The sequence below is a fragment of the Zalophus californianus genome, chromosome 2 (assembly GCF_009762305.2).
Source record: "Zalophus californianus isolate mZalCal1 chromosome 2, mZalCal1.pri.v2, whole genome shotgun sequence".
NCBI classification, from domain to species: Eukaryota; Metazoa; Chordata; class Mammalia; order Carnivora; family Otariidae; genus Zalophus; species Zalophus californianus.
Genome location: NC_045596.1, coordinates 7371883 through 7385665, shown reverse-complemented (window position 1 = coordinate 7385665; position 13783 = coordinate 7371883).

Genomic DNA, 13783 nt, shown 5'->3' with positions numbered 1-13783 from the left:
GCAGTACTGAATAGTATTGTTCAGCAGTACTGTTCTGTATCCTCCCCACCAGGCAGTACTGAGTAGTATTGTTCAGCAGTACTGTTCTGTATCCTCCCCACCAGGCAGTACTGAATAGTATTGTTCAGCAGTACTGTTCTGTATCCTCTCCCCAGTCAGTACTGAGTAGTATTGTTCAGCAGTACTGTTCTGTATCCTCCCCACCAGGCAGTACTGAATAGTATTGTTCAGCAGTACTGTTCTGTATCCTCCCCACCAGGCAGTACAGAGTAGTATTGTTCAGCAGTACTGTTCTGTATCCTCTCCCCAGTCAGTACTGAGTAGTATTGTTCAACAGTACTGTTCTGTATCCTCCCCACCAGGCAGTACTGAATAGTATTGTTCAGTAGTACTGTTCTGTATCCTCCCCACCAGGCAGTACTGAGTAGTATTGTTCAGCAGTACTGTTCTGTATCCTCCCCACCAGGCAGTACAGAGTAGTATTGTTCAGTAGTACTGTTCTGTATCCTCCCCCCAGTCAGTACAGAGTAGTATTGTTCAGTAGTACTGTTCTGTATCCTCCCCCCAGTCAGTACAGAGTAGTATTGTTCAGCAGTACTGTTCTGTATCCTCCCCCCAGTCAGTACTGAGTAGTATTGTTCAACAGTACTGTTCTGTATCCTCCCCACCAGGCAGTACTGAATAGTATTGTTCAGTAGTACTGTTCTGTATCCTCCCCACCAGGCAGTACAGAGTAGTATTGTTCAGTAGTACTGTTCTGTATCCTCCCCCCAGTCAGTACAGAGTAGTATTGTTCAGCAGTACTGTTCTGTATCCTCCCCACCAGGCAGTACTGAATAGTATTGTTCAGCAGTACTGTTCTGTATCCTCCCCACCAGGCAGTACTGAGTAGTATTGTTCAGCAGTACTGTTCTGTATCCTCCCCACCAGGCAGTACTGAATAGTATTGTTCAGCAGTACTGTTCTGTATCCTCTCCCCAGTCAGTACTGAGTAGTATTGTTCAGCAGTACTGTTCTGTATCCTCCCCACCAGGCAGTACTGAATAGTATTGTTCAGCAGTACTGTTCTGTATCCTCCCCACCAGGCAGTACAGAGTAGTATTGTTCAGCAGTACTGTTCTGTATCCTCTCCCCAGTCAGTACTGAGTAGTATTGTTCAACAGTACTGTTCTGTATCCTCCCCACCAGGCAGTACTGAATAGTATTGTTCAGTAGTACTGTTCTGTATCCTCCCCACCAGGCAGTACAGAGTAGTATTGTTCAGTAGTACTGTTCTGTATCCTCCCCCCAGTCAGTACAGAGTAGTATTGTTCAGCAGTACTGTTCTGTATCCTCCCCACCAGGCAGTACTGAATAGTATTGTTCAGCAGTACTGTTCTGTATCCTCCCCACCAGGCAGTACTGAGTAGTATTGTTCAGCAGTACTGTTCTGTATCCTCCCCACCAGGCAGTACTGAATAGTATTGTTCAGCAGTACTGTTCTGTATCCTCTCCCCAGTCAGTACTGAGTAGTATTGTTCAGCAGTACTGTTCTGTATCCTCCCCACCAGGCAGTACTGAATAGTATTGTTCAGCAGTACTGTTCTGTATCCTCCCCACCAGGCAGTACAGAGTAGTATTGTTCAGCAGTACTGTTCTGTATCCTCTCCCCAGTCAGTACTGAGTAGTATTGTTCAGCAGTACTGTTCTGTATCCTCCCCACCAGGCAGTACTGAATAGTATTGTTCAGCAGTACTGTTCTGTATCCTCCCCACCAGGCAGTACAGAGTAGTATTGTTCAGCAGTACTGTTCTGTATCCTCCCCCCAGTCAGTACTGAGTAGTATTGTTCAGTAGTACTGTTCTGTATCCTCCCCACCAGGCAGTACTGAGTAGTATTGTTCAGCAGTACTGTTCTGTATCCTCCCCACCAGGCAGTACAGAGTAGTATTGTTCAGTAGTACTGTTCTGTATCCTCCCCCCAGTCAGTACAGAGTAGTATTGTTCAGCAGTACTGTTCTGTATCCTCCCCACCAGGCAGTACTGAGTAGTATTGTTCAGCAGTACTGTTCTGTATCCTCCCCACCAGGCAGTACTGAATAGTATTGTTCAGTAGTACTGTTCTGTATCCTCCCCCCAGTCAGTACAGAGTAGTATTTTTTAGTAGTACTGTTCTGTATCCCCCCACCAGGCAGTACTGGGTAAGACTGTTCAGTAGGACTGTTCTGTATCCCCCCACAGGTAGTACTGAGTAGTACTCTTCAGTAGGACTGTTTGGTATACCCCCCCACCAGGTAGTACTGAGTAAGACTGTTCAATAGTACTGTTCTATATGCCCCCACCAGGTAAAACTAAGTAATACTGTTCAGTAGGACTGTTCTTTATCCCCCACCAGGTAGTACTAAGTAATACTCTTCAGTAGGACTATTCTGTATCCTCCCACCAGGCTTAGTGTATGACTCAAAAATAGTACTGGCTCAAAAAAACCTGAACTCATCTCCCTACCCTACCTTTTTCAGGGGAAAGTGGTATAACTACACAATGAAAGTTGACCCTTACTTTTCACCTACCAAGTAGATTATACTTCCAATTCGTCAACAGTGTGGGTTGAACACAATCACAGGTGGGAGACTTAGTGCAGTTATTAAGTGCCAACTGGAAAAAAAATGACAGAAAACTATTGATTTTATAGCTTGGAATTTACAATTTTCTCTTTGAAGGAACACCATTGACATCAAGAAGTGAAACGAAATAACACTGATATGGTCTGATTAAACTGGGTGAGAAAGTAGCCGAATTTTTTTCTGCACTAGGAGCTTTCTTTTTGTTGTGAAGGACTCAAAAGTGAGAAGCTTGATAAGGAGCAGAGCCCTACTGCTTGCTTTCTTCTTTGACTTCTTATTGTACCTGGGCCCCAACCTGTGATGCATGGCAAGGACAAAGTGTATTTTAGAGAGAATGAGCAGGAGATTCAGAAGTCATAGTCTAAATGGCTTTTTTTTTTTAAGCTCAGAAATTTAACAAACATACCTAAAGCTTCTGCAACAGTGAAATTCCCCAGAGAAGCCTCATAGTCATTTTTTGAAACCTAGGATTTTATAAAACATAGTGTCAAAAATAATTCTGTAGACTCAGCAACATCTGTTTTATTTTCCCTATTCTCCATGTTATTTTGGGCATCAAGGGTGAAACACGTGTAACACACACACACATTGTGTGTCACACATGAGCTCCGGGATCTGATCATTGACCAGCAGTTCTCTATATCATTTCCTCATATAAATCATGTAGTAGCCTGCAGCAAGCCCCTTGAGCAGGACCTGCCTGGTAGAACATGGTTAAGAGAAGGGAGGTCCCTCCTCCTTACTCCCTCCCCCTCCCCGTTCCTCCCTGGAAAGGGAGTAAAAGTACACATTCATGTTTAAGTGTTCCATTCTAAAGAATGCCAGCTTCTAATTTACCTTCTAATCTCCTATGAATTGAGAAACCAGATGGCCGAGTTTATTTGACTTATATAGAAGAAAAGAATAAGTGGAGCTAATGAAGACAAAGGAAGAAAATGTCTAGAAATTTATTTTAAGATTTAAACCCAGAACAAGACAAGGGGTCAGTAGAGTAGTGGTGAGGTCACACTGAACAGCTTTCATCTGATATAAATCAAACATTTGTTCCGCGAACCTTATTGCTTTTTCTACTGCATTCTGGTCAATGTATTGGACTCAGTGGATTCAAAATGAATTAAAATGGAGGCACCCTTTCTGCAGTCCAAGAGTTAACAGTCAGTGTGAAGACAAAGACACCTAGTTTTGTAACCATCTACTTTCCCACCACTGTAATAGAGTAGAAGTCCAATCACAGAAGGGAGAGAGACAAAAGCCCAGGGTCCTGTCTCTCTCGCTTCTATTAGGGGACAGTGGGTGGCAGTTACCAGTGAATGTTTTGCTGAACAGCACCTAGGGAGGGGTACTGTGATACAGAGTGGATCATGACCTGCAAGCTACAGGGAGTAATCAACAGCTTCTAGACTAGGAAGGGACTTGACGGCATGACCAGATATGTGTTCTGGAAGGGTGATATTCAGAAAGTTGACCCTCATGTTTTTATAAGATCTTCAGTATATAGATGGTCGCATTGCAATCATACCTAATTTGATGAGACAGTAACTTCTCATTATCTAAAAGTACCACAAGTGTAAGGGTTCCTGGGTGGCATGTCGGTTAAGCATCTGGCTCTTGGTTTTGGCTCAGGTAGTGATCTCAGGGTCCTGTGATCGAGTCCTGCATTGGGCTCTATGCTCAGCATGCAGTCTGCTTGGGATTCTCTCTCTCCCTTCCCCCACCCCTGCTTGCTCACTCTCACTCTCTCTCTCTCAAATAAATAAATATATTTTTTAAAAAGTACCACTAGTATAGTGAAAAGTCTCACTCTGCAAGTTACCACAGTCCAGTGTCAGTAGAACTGCTTGGGGAAAGGGATCTTTTCTTGTCATGAGGACAGAAGGTGTCAGTGGGTGGTAGGAAACAAAATTGTGTGGGTAACTAAAATAAACAAGAAAACCCTGTTGCTTTTAGTTTTGTAGCAGAAAAGATTTCAAACCTATTTTTTCCAGTTTTCTGTGGCTTAAATAAAATTTTCTGAAAATAATTTCTTTGTCATGATTTATTGCTTTGCATGACTCCATTTGTCTGTTCATTCATTCGTTGGAAGGAAAAGTATCCCTTATTGTCTACTAAGTACCATGCACAGTGCGAAGGCATTTTCACACACTTTATTTCATTTAATTTTCCCCCAAATCCCTGTGGAGTAGATGTTGCCTTCTTCATAGTCTAGATAACGAGAGTGTAACTCAGAGTTGGCATTCCTTGCCAAAGCTCACAGGACTAGTCAGGCGCAGTTTCCAATCTCCATTCCTTCCAGGGCTACCATGTTGGTTCAAGTGGGTTGTGAATGGTATCCTGTAGATTATGCAGTGTGACAGCCCAATTACACCCCTATGTAATCCCCAAAGGCCGGTGAGAGGTACCTTCCAGGATCCTGCCATGCCAAGGGCCATCTTTACACCAGTTCTCAACTGTATTAATGTATGGTGCTGAAGGATTGGAGAAAGGACTCCATATACCAGAAAGTCAACAAACCCTGAGTAGTAATTCATCCATTGTGGAGATTTGTTATGTTCTCATAAAAATCCATGTAGAAAATCAAAGCATACTAATTATTTCAAGGCTTTAGTTAATAAGATCCAATTATTTGGGTTTTCATTCCATAGTTCCAGCTCATTTACTTTACCCAGAATTCCAAGCTCCCCAGGACAGCTGAGAACACAAGAAAAGGCCAATAATGACCCCAGAGGCTCCAGAATGCCTTTCAGAAAGTCCATGCTCTGAAGCGAAGCAAATTATCCTTAGGACTGACTTACATCTTCTCTCCACTCTGTTCCTTATGTTCTTCTGAGAAACTACGTGGTCTTCATTTGGAAAGGATTCTAACATGGCTGACTGTGGGTTGGTCAGCCTATAGCACAGGAAGTGACAGTGGAGATGAAGAGCAATGAGAAGGCAGAAAGAAACCAAAAGTGCTCATGACTATGTTTCCTGTGAGGGCAGGCATCCATCCAGACTTCGCAGGGCCCCTGAAGGATTCAGTCTAGAGGAGGAGTCGACAAACCAAGCCCACAGGCCAGATCCAGATGGTAGCCCATTTTAGTAAGTAATGGTATATAAACTGGATCACAAACAAACTCATTCTCCACGGCTGCTTGCATGCTGCAATGACAAAGTTGAGGAGTTGTGAAAGAGACCCGATGGCCCGTAAAGACTCAACTATTTATTTTATGGCTTTTTACAGCAGAGTAAGGCCCGCTTTAGATTAATCAATGGTACAAGGATTTCTCCTGGCCATCAGGTTTCGCTCTTTTCTGTGGGTCACCTCTAGGCAATAACTCTCTGGAGCAGCTGGAGAATTACCTCGTAACCATGGTACTCGCAAGGTATTCCAAGCATCATCCAGTGAGCAAATTCCCAGAAATATGGTTAAGTCCTTAAAACTGTATTGATGCTTAAAATAGTAACCTTTTCTTACAAGAACATTTGCTTAAGTGACATTAGTGGGTCTTTCTGCCTGGAATATTCCCCCAGATCTCTGTATGGCGTGTACTTTTCATTTTATTCGGGGCTCTGTTCACATACCACCACCTCAAGGACCCCTGCCCTGACCTCTGACCTAAGTGACCACACTCTTTGTTGCCCATTCTCTATACTTTATTTTCCTTCAAAGAACTGAGTGCTCACTGGGGCGCCTGGGTGGCTCAGTCAGTTAAGCATCTGCCTTCGGCTCAGGTCATGATCCCAGGGTCCTGGGATCAAGCCCCACCTCGGGCTCCCTGCTCAACGGGGAGTCTGCTTCTCCCTCTGCCTCTCACCCCACTCATGCTCTCTCTCTCTCACTCTGTCACTCTCTTAAATAAATAAATAAAATATTTAAAAAAAGAAAGAAGGAAAGAACTGAGTGCTCCCTCAATTTGTAATATTGTAGAAGCATCTCTGATTTATTGGTTCCCTCTCACCAGCATTCAGCACCCATGGGGACAGGGCCTTGTTCACATTGTCACCACCTTAGCCACAGCCCCTGTGAAGGTCCCCTGCTTGCTCAGTGAACACCTGCTGAATGAACACACCAGTGAGTCAGGCAACAGCACCAAGCAGATTAGACGTTTACCTTCCTCTTATCAATGTCAGGAGGCTTAGAAGAGAAAAAAAAAATTCCCCATTAAAACATAAACTATTTCTCTTTTTTTAATTAATTAATTTATTTTTTTGAGAGAGAGAAAGAGCGGGAGGGAGAAGGAGAGTCTCAAGCAGACTCCACACTGAGCGAGTCCAGAGCTCAACACGGGGCTCAGTCCCACACTGCAAAATCATGACCTCAGCCAAAAACCAAGAATCAGCCTCTCAACTGACTGAGCCACCCAGGCGCCCCAAAACATGAACTATTTTTTTAACTCTTTAATATACTAAGAAGTCAATGGAATCATGGAAGAAAATATTTCTTCTCTTCTGTGGTGAGATGATGAGACAGAGTAACAAATGCACGGACTGACTGACATCAGTCTGGGTTCAAATTCCAGGTCCACTTTTTTTTTTTGCATTTTTTTTATTTTATTATGTTATGTTAATCATCATACATTACATCATTAGTTTTTGCCAGGTCAACTTTTTAATAATCACCCTTTTTATATATAAAATACTTCAATACACACATATTTGTATATATATTTATATTTTTTAATTTTTATAAATATATCTTTATATAGATACATAATACATATGTGTATATATTTGAATTTATATATGTAAAATATATGCATATATGTAATAGATACATGTATATATGTATAAGATATATACAGATACAATGTATATGTATATGCGTACATATATACATATATATGTAATGTGGTTATGATTAGTTACCACGAAGTTATTATGAATGAAAAGGATTTGACCTTTTTATACATAAAATACATAAATATATACACATGCATATACGCATGTGAATATATTTGATATTCATATTCCATATGTGAAATGTACAAATATTACAAGCACAAATGGGGTTGGAATTAGCTGCCACAGAGGGCTATTCCGAACCAGGAGGATGTAGCCTGAGGACTCAGTGGGGGCTTGGATCCTGCGGTGTGGGCTGGTCGGGTCTGCAGTGGAATGAGTCTAGCAGGACGGCAGCCTGCTCAAGAGGAGGCACCACTGCTCAGACCTGCCTCCACAGTTCTTTAGTAAGCCCTCAGTTCCTCACTTTTCATTTTGAAAGTAAAAATGAGAAGCGAAAGTCATCTCCCAGGTGAACGCACTCCTTGGGTCACTGTCTTGTTGGCTGGGAGGGAAATCCAGGGTCTTTGAAAGAAGGCAGCAATGTGTTTACTGTTTTCCACGGTCTCGTTGGTCGTCAGAGCCTGACTTGAGGCAGCCCTGGGACCAGCCTCCTCATTAGAATAAAGCCCACTTTATGCCTTCCGTGGCCAGCAGCCAGACATCTAAAAGGGGCTGCTGGCCACCCCCTGCCTGTGACCAGCGCTTGCAGTCAGAGGGGACAGGCCTCCAAATCAAGGGTGGGGATACATTCCCCATTCTCGACCCACTGCCAAATAGTACAACCACTGTAGATGTTTTTGGAATAAATAAATAAATAATATCTCAGCATGAAAGGCAAATGTTATGCTCTCATCAAAATAACTGCCAAGTTTTTTTTTAAAAAAATGCCACAGTTAAAAGGCGTTCTGTGAAAAGGGTGCTCTGGGAGAAGGAAAAAGAAGCGAAGGAATGTTCTCAGCCAGGCACTACCTCACTGTGGTAAGAAAAACAGAATAAAATAAAATGAAATGAGAGATTTGCCTTTTGCTTTTTGAGAAGGAGTAGCCAGCTCAGCAAACAAAGAGCCCCGCTGAAATTTTAAGGACTTCTAATTACGACAAATAAGCTTGGCCTCAGGCTAATTGCCATCCCTAAGATTTACAACTTCCAGCTGCTTGGAGAATTTTAGTTCTTCAGTAGGATCCTTCTGGTGAATGGAGTCACTTCTTGTTTGTCTGCAACACTGAGGAAATGGGGGGTTTTTAGTCTATTAATTCAGGTCTCAGTAATAACGAATAAAACCAGACATGGTTTCAAATCCCAGGTCTGTTACATCATGGCTGTGTGACCTTGGACAAGATCTTAACCTCTTTGAGCTCAATGTTATCATTTGTAAGATGTACAAAATGTTGCCTAAATTTAAAGGCTGGTTGGGAAAGGTAAGATCCCATTTTCAAGGTGCCTAGAACAGTGTGCCGTGGAGTAATTCCCTCTTATTCCTTGACCTCTGCATGCCACACTTTAAGACAGTTGTAGGAAAATGGCTCAGGACCATAACCTGAAAACCTAAGACAAAGTGATGGAAAAAGAGATGCTTAGCATCGGGAAGAAGACTTACGGGGACATGAAAGCCATCTTCAAACATGGGCTATGAGGTAGGAGAGGGATTGAACCTATACAGGTGACATGAAGGAAGGGGAAAAAAAACAAGGATTAACAATTATAGGGGACATACTTCAGTTTAGAATTGAGCTAATAGGGAATATTAATTAAAAGTGGGGTGTGAAGTCAGACAGATCTCAGTTCTTGTATGAGTTATATGTCTTTGGGAACATACCTTGACTTCTTAGGGGTCAGGTTTTTTTCTGAAAAATGGAGCCAATCACAATCCTCATGACAAATTTAAGACCTAGATATTTAATGTTTAGTGATATAAAGCACTCTGTGCCGGGCTCATAAAAATAAATAATAATAAAATAGAATAAAATAATAAAATAAATAAATAATAAAATAGAATGTAATGTAAAAATATAATAATAATAGAGCCATTATAGTTTCCTGACATACAAAGAGAGTGGTCAGAGAAGAAATAGTAATGATTCCTAGTTTCTGATGTGAGGTTAACACAGAGGTACGCATTTTTCCAGGAGGGGATTTGAGCAAAGATCATTGCCCTAGAAGACTTTCAATCTTCATTCCAACCTCAGAAAGCTAGGATTCCAACGTTGACCTCAGGAAACTAGGATTCCAATGTTGCTGTTATCCAAAAAATGTTTTTTGTTGTTGCTTTTCACTTTGTTGGTGTAGTTTTTTTTTATTTTATTTATTTTATTTTTAAAAAGATTTTATTTTTATTTATTTGAGAAAGAGAGAGAGCATGAAAGAGAGAGAGTGCACACGAGCAGGGGGGAGGGGCAGAGGCAGAGGGAGAAGTGGACTCCCCACTCAGTGGGGAGCACAATGTGGGACTCGGTTCCAAGACCCTGGGATCATGACCTGGGCCAAAGGCAAATGCTTAACCAACCAACTGAGCCACCCAGGCACCCCAGGGAATTTTTTTAAATAATAGCTGTATTGAGATATAAGCCACATATCATAAGATTCACCCTGTTAAAGTATACAGTTCAGTGGAGCTTAGTATCCCACAAAGTTGTGCAGCCATCACCATGATTGGGTTTGAGAACAGTTTTGTCACCCCCTAAAAGCTCCCATACCCATTTGGGTCACTCCCCATCTCCCCCAACCCTTCTCCCTAAACAAACACCAATCTACTTTCTATCTCTCTGGATTTGCCTCTTCTGGAGGCCTCTTCATATATGTAAGAAATCATTGGTCTTTTGGGACTAGCTTCTTTCACTTAGCATGTTTTCCAGGTTCATCCATGTTGTAGCATGTATCAGTATGTTATTCCTTTTTATGACCAAATAATATTCCATTGTATGGATATACCACATTTGTTTAGCCATTCATCTATCAATGGACATTTGAGTTTTTCCCACTTTTTGGTTATTTGAATAATGCTGCTATAAACATTTGTAAACAACTTTTTATATGTAAATACATTTTCATTTCTCTTGGGTATATACCTAGAATTGGAATTTCTAGTAAAGCTGTTTGGTATTTTCTCCATATCCTGGACAATCATATTTTTGTTGTCTTTTTTATTTTAGCCATCTTAGTGGGTATGAAGTGGTGGCTCATTGTAATTTTTTTAATGATTTTTATTTATTTATTTATTTATGTATGTATTTAAGAGAGACAGAGAGTGCACGAGAGTGGGAGGAGGAACAAAGGAAAAGGGAGAGGGACAAGCAGACTCCAAGGTTAGTGCAGAGCCCAATACGGGGCTCAATCTCAGGACTCTGAGATCATGAACTGAGCTGAAACCATGAGTATGATGCTCAACCAACTGAGTCACCAAGGCACTCCTCATTGTGATTTTGATTTATATTTCCCTAATAATTAATGAGCATTATTTTCTGTGTTTATTGGCAATTTGTATTTCTTCTTTGGAGAAATATTCTATATTTCTTTGGAGAAATGTCTATTCAAATCCTTCGCTCATTTTTTGGTTGGGTTATTTGTCTTTTTATTGTTGAATTATAAGACTTTTTGGTATTCTGGATACAAATCCCTTATTAGACATACGATTTGCAAATATTTTCTCCCATTTTTTCATTTGGCTGCTCACATTCTTACAGATGTCTTTTGAACAGCCAACATTGTTAACTGTGATGAAGTGTATCCTTTCTATGTTTTTCTTTTGTTGCTTATGCATTTGATGTCATATCTAAGAAACAATTGCCTAACCCAAGGTTACAAAGATTTAACCTTATGTTTTCTTCCAAGAGTTTTATAGTCTTAGCTGTTCCATTTAGGTCTATAGTCCATTTTGAATTAATTTATATATACTGTGTAGTGTAGGGAGTCCACCTTTATTTTTTTCCATGTGTATATTCAGTTGTCCTAGAACACTTATTGAAAAGATTATTCTTTATTGAATTATTCTGTAAAAAATCAATTGATGGGAAATATAAGGGTTTATTTTTGTCCTCTTGATTCTATTCCATTGTCCTCTATGTTCATTCTTATACCAGTGCCCCACTACCTTGATTATTATAGATTTGTAGTGAGTTTTGAAATCAAAACACGTGAGTTCTCCAACTTTGTTGCTTTTTTTAGGATTGTTTTGGCTAATCTGGGTCTCTTGCATTCCCATATAGATTTTATTATCACCTTATCAAGTTCTTCAAAAGAAATCTGCTGGGATCTTAATAGGGTTATATGGAATCTGTAGATTAATCTGGGGAGCATTGCTGTCTTGACAACATTGAGTCTTCTGGTATACGAACATAGAATATCTTCTCATTTATTTAGATCTTTCATTTCTTTCAACAATGTCATATAATTTTTAATTTTATTTCTTTTGTGAAATTTATTCTTAAATATTTTAATTTGTTTTTAGGATTTTATTTACTTATGAGAAAGAGAGAGAGAGAAAGAGCATGAGTGGGGGGAGAGGCAGAGGGAGACAGAGAGAAGCAGAAGCTCTGCTGAGTAGGGAACCCAAAATAGGGCTCAATCCCAGGACCCCAGGATCATGACCTGAGCCAAAGGTGGACACCTAGCCAACTGAGCCACCCAGGTGCACAAAAATTTCAATTTTTTGATGTTAGTATAAGTAAAATCATTTTCTTGATTTCATTTTCAAAGTATTCACTTCCAGTGTATGGAAATACAATTGATTTTTGTATATTGGTCTTATATCAGTTTAAGCTTATGGTGGGCACACCAGCCATACATGTACCGTGGTAAATAGAAAACTGGAATTGTAATCTGGTGAATTCACAATTAAAGATGCTGACTTTTTCTTTTGTCTCCTAAAAGCATAGGTTAGAATTATGTTTTAACCCTGTATTTATCAGAAAATTATTTTTGTCTCTGAAAGACTTCATCAGAGGAGATAGAAATCTGAATCATGGGTAGGAACAGACAGGTGAACGCAGCAGCACAACTGAGGACCCAGAAGCAAGAAGGTGCTTTGCTCTGCATGGCTCTGCCAGCTACCTAAAATTTTATGCTATCTTTACATTCTTGTAATAAGGGAGAATTGAGTATAGAAACACTTTTCTTCATTAACAATGTGCCAGAAAAAGAAGGGGAAAAATCTTAAGTCTTATTCAACATGTTGTCCTCAGGACAATGTTTTTAGATTATAGTGAAACCTAAAGAAATCAACAATTTTTGTTCAATCTGTGCTTCTTGTTTTACACAGTTTCAGTGTATTTTTCCCAGACTACTTCTGCTCTTGCTCCCCAGGGACCTTATTCCATTTTCAATTTTAACACCATTCTCATTTTCAAAATCACTCGTGCAGCACACAGAAATAGAAACGTAGGCTACCTGAATCAACCTGAAAAAGTAACTATCCAGTACTTCCCCATCCCTAAGTGACCCCTGAGACACTGCAACAGTGCACAGATCTCCCTTTCAGCCCTGCCCACATGGGTTACAGCTAGCAGTTCCTACACCTGCCCCCACAAACCCTTTTAGAAAAAGAAGACTGCCCTTTGCATCACTGCATCCCTAAGCATCCATCACAATGTCTGGTCCATAGCAGATGCTTAGAAAATGTTTTCCAAATGAGTGTGCAAGGGAACTCTCTTTTGAGAGTCTCAAAAGAAAGAGGCTTTACCTTTTCTGAGTCCCCAAACAGCTTTACAATCATAACTGCTTTGGCATAATTTTTCCAAGCATTTCTTCTGACATTTCTTCTGGGAAATAATTTTACCAAAAGTCAACAGAGTTATTGAGCACCTGCTGTGTGGAAGACTCTGCCATATGTCATGGGGCATACAAAGAATGGAGCTTTTGAACTAACCGGGGACACAATTTGTTTAGGTGATAAAAATAAATGCCAGGGTTGACCAAGTACTTACTATATGCCAGTCATGGCGTTTGATGAATGTTACTCATTTAATCCCTGCAGGAAACTCATGAAGTGGACACTGGCTTTGTCCTCTACCACAGGTGAGGGTGTTACACAGGTGGGCTGACTAGCTTGCACAAGGTCACCCAACTCATCAATGGCTGAGCCAGGATTTGATCCCAGGCAATCTGACTCCAGAACATATTCGCTTAACTTAATGCACTACTACACACACAAGGCCCCAGATGACCACCAACAGATAAATATTCTTTATTCCTCTAGTGATTTAGGGAAGCAGATGACTACTACCAGCTGGGATGTTTATTGAAGGACTTGAGAGGTGGTAGATTTGAGTTGGCTATATAAAGCTGAGCCAAATTTAAAGACAAAGGCAGGAAACCCTAAGCAATGGGCAACACTATGGAGGCAGGTGGGAGTTTCAGGTATTCGGAGATGATGGTTAATAGTGTCCAGTGGACTATTCTGGGCAATGAAGATCAGATAAGATACAG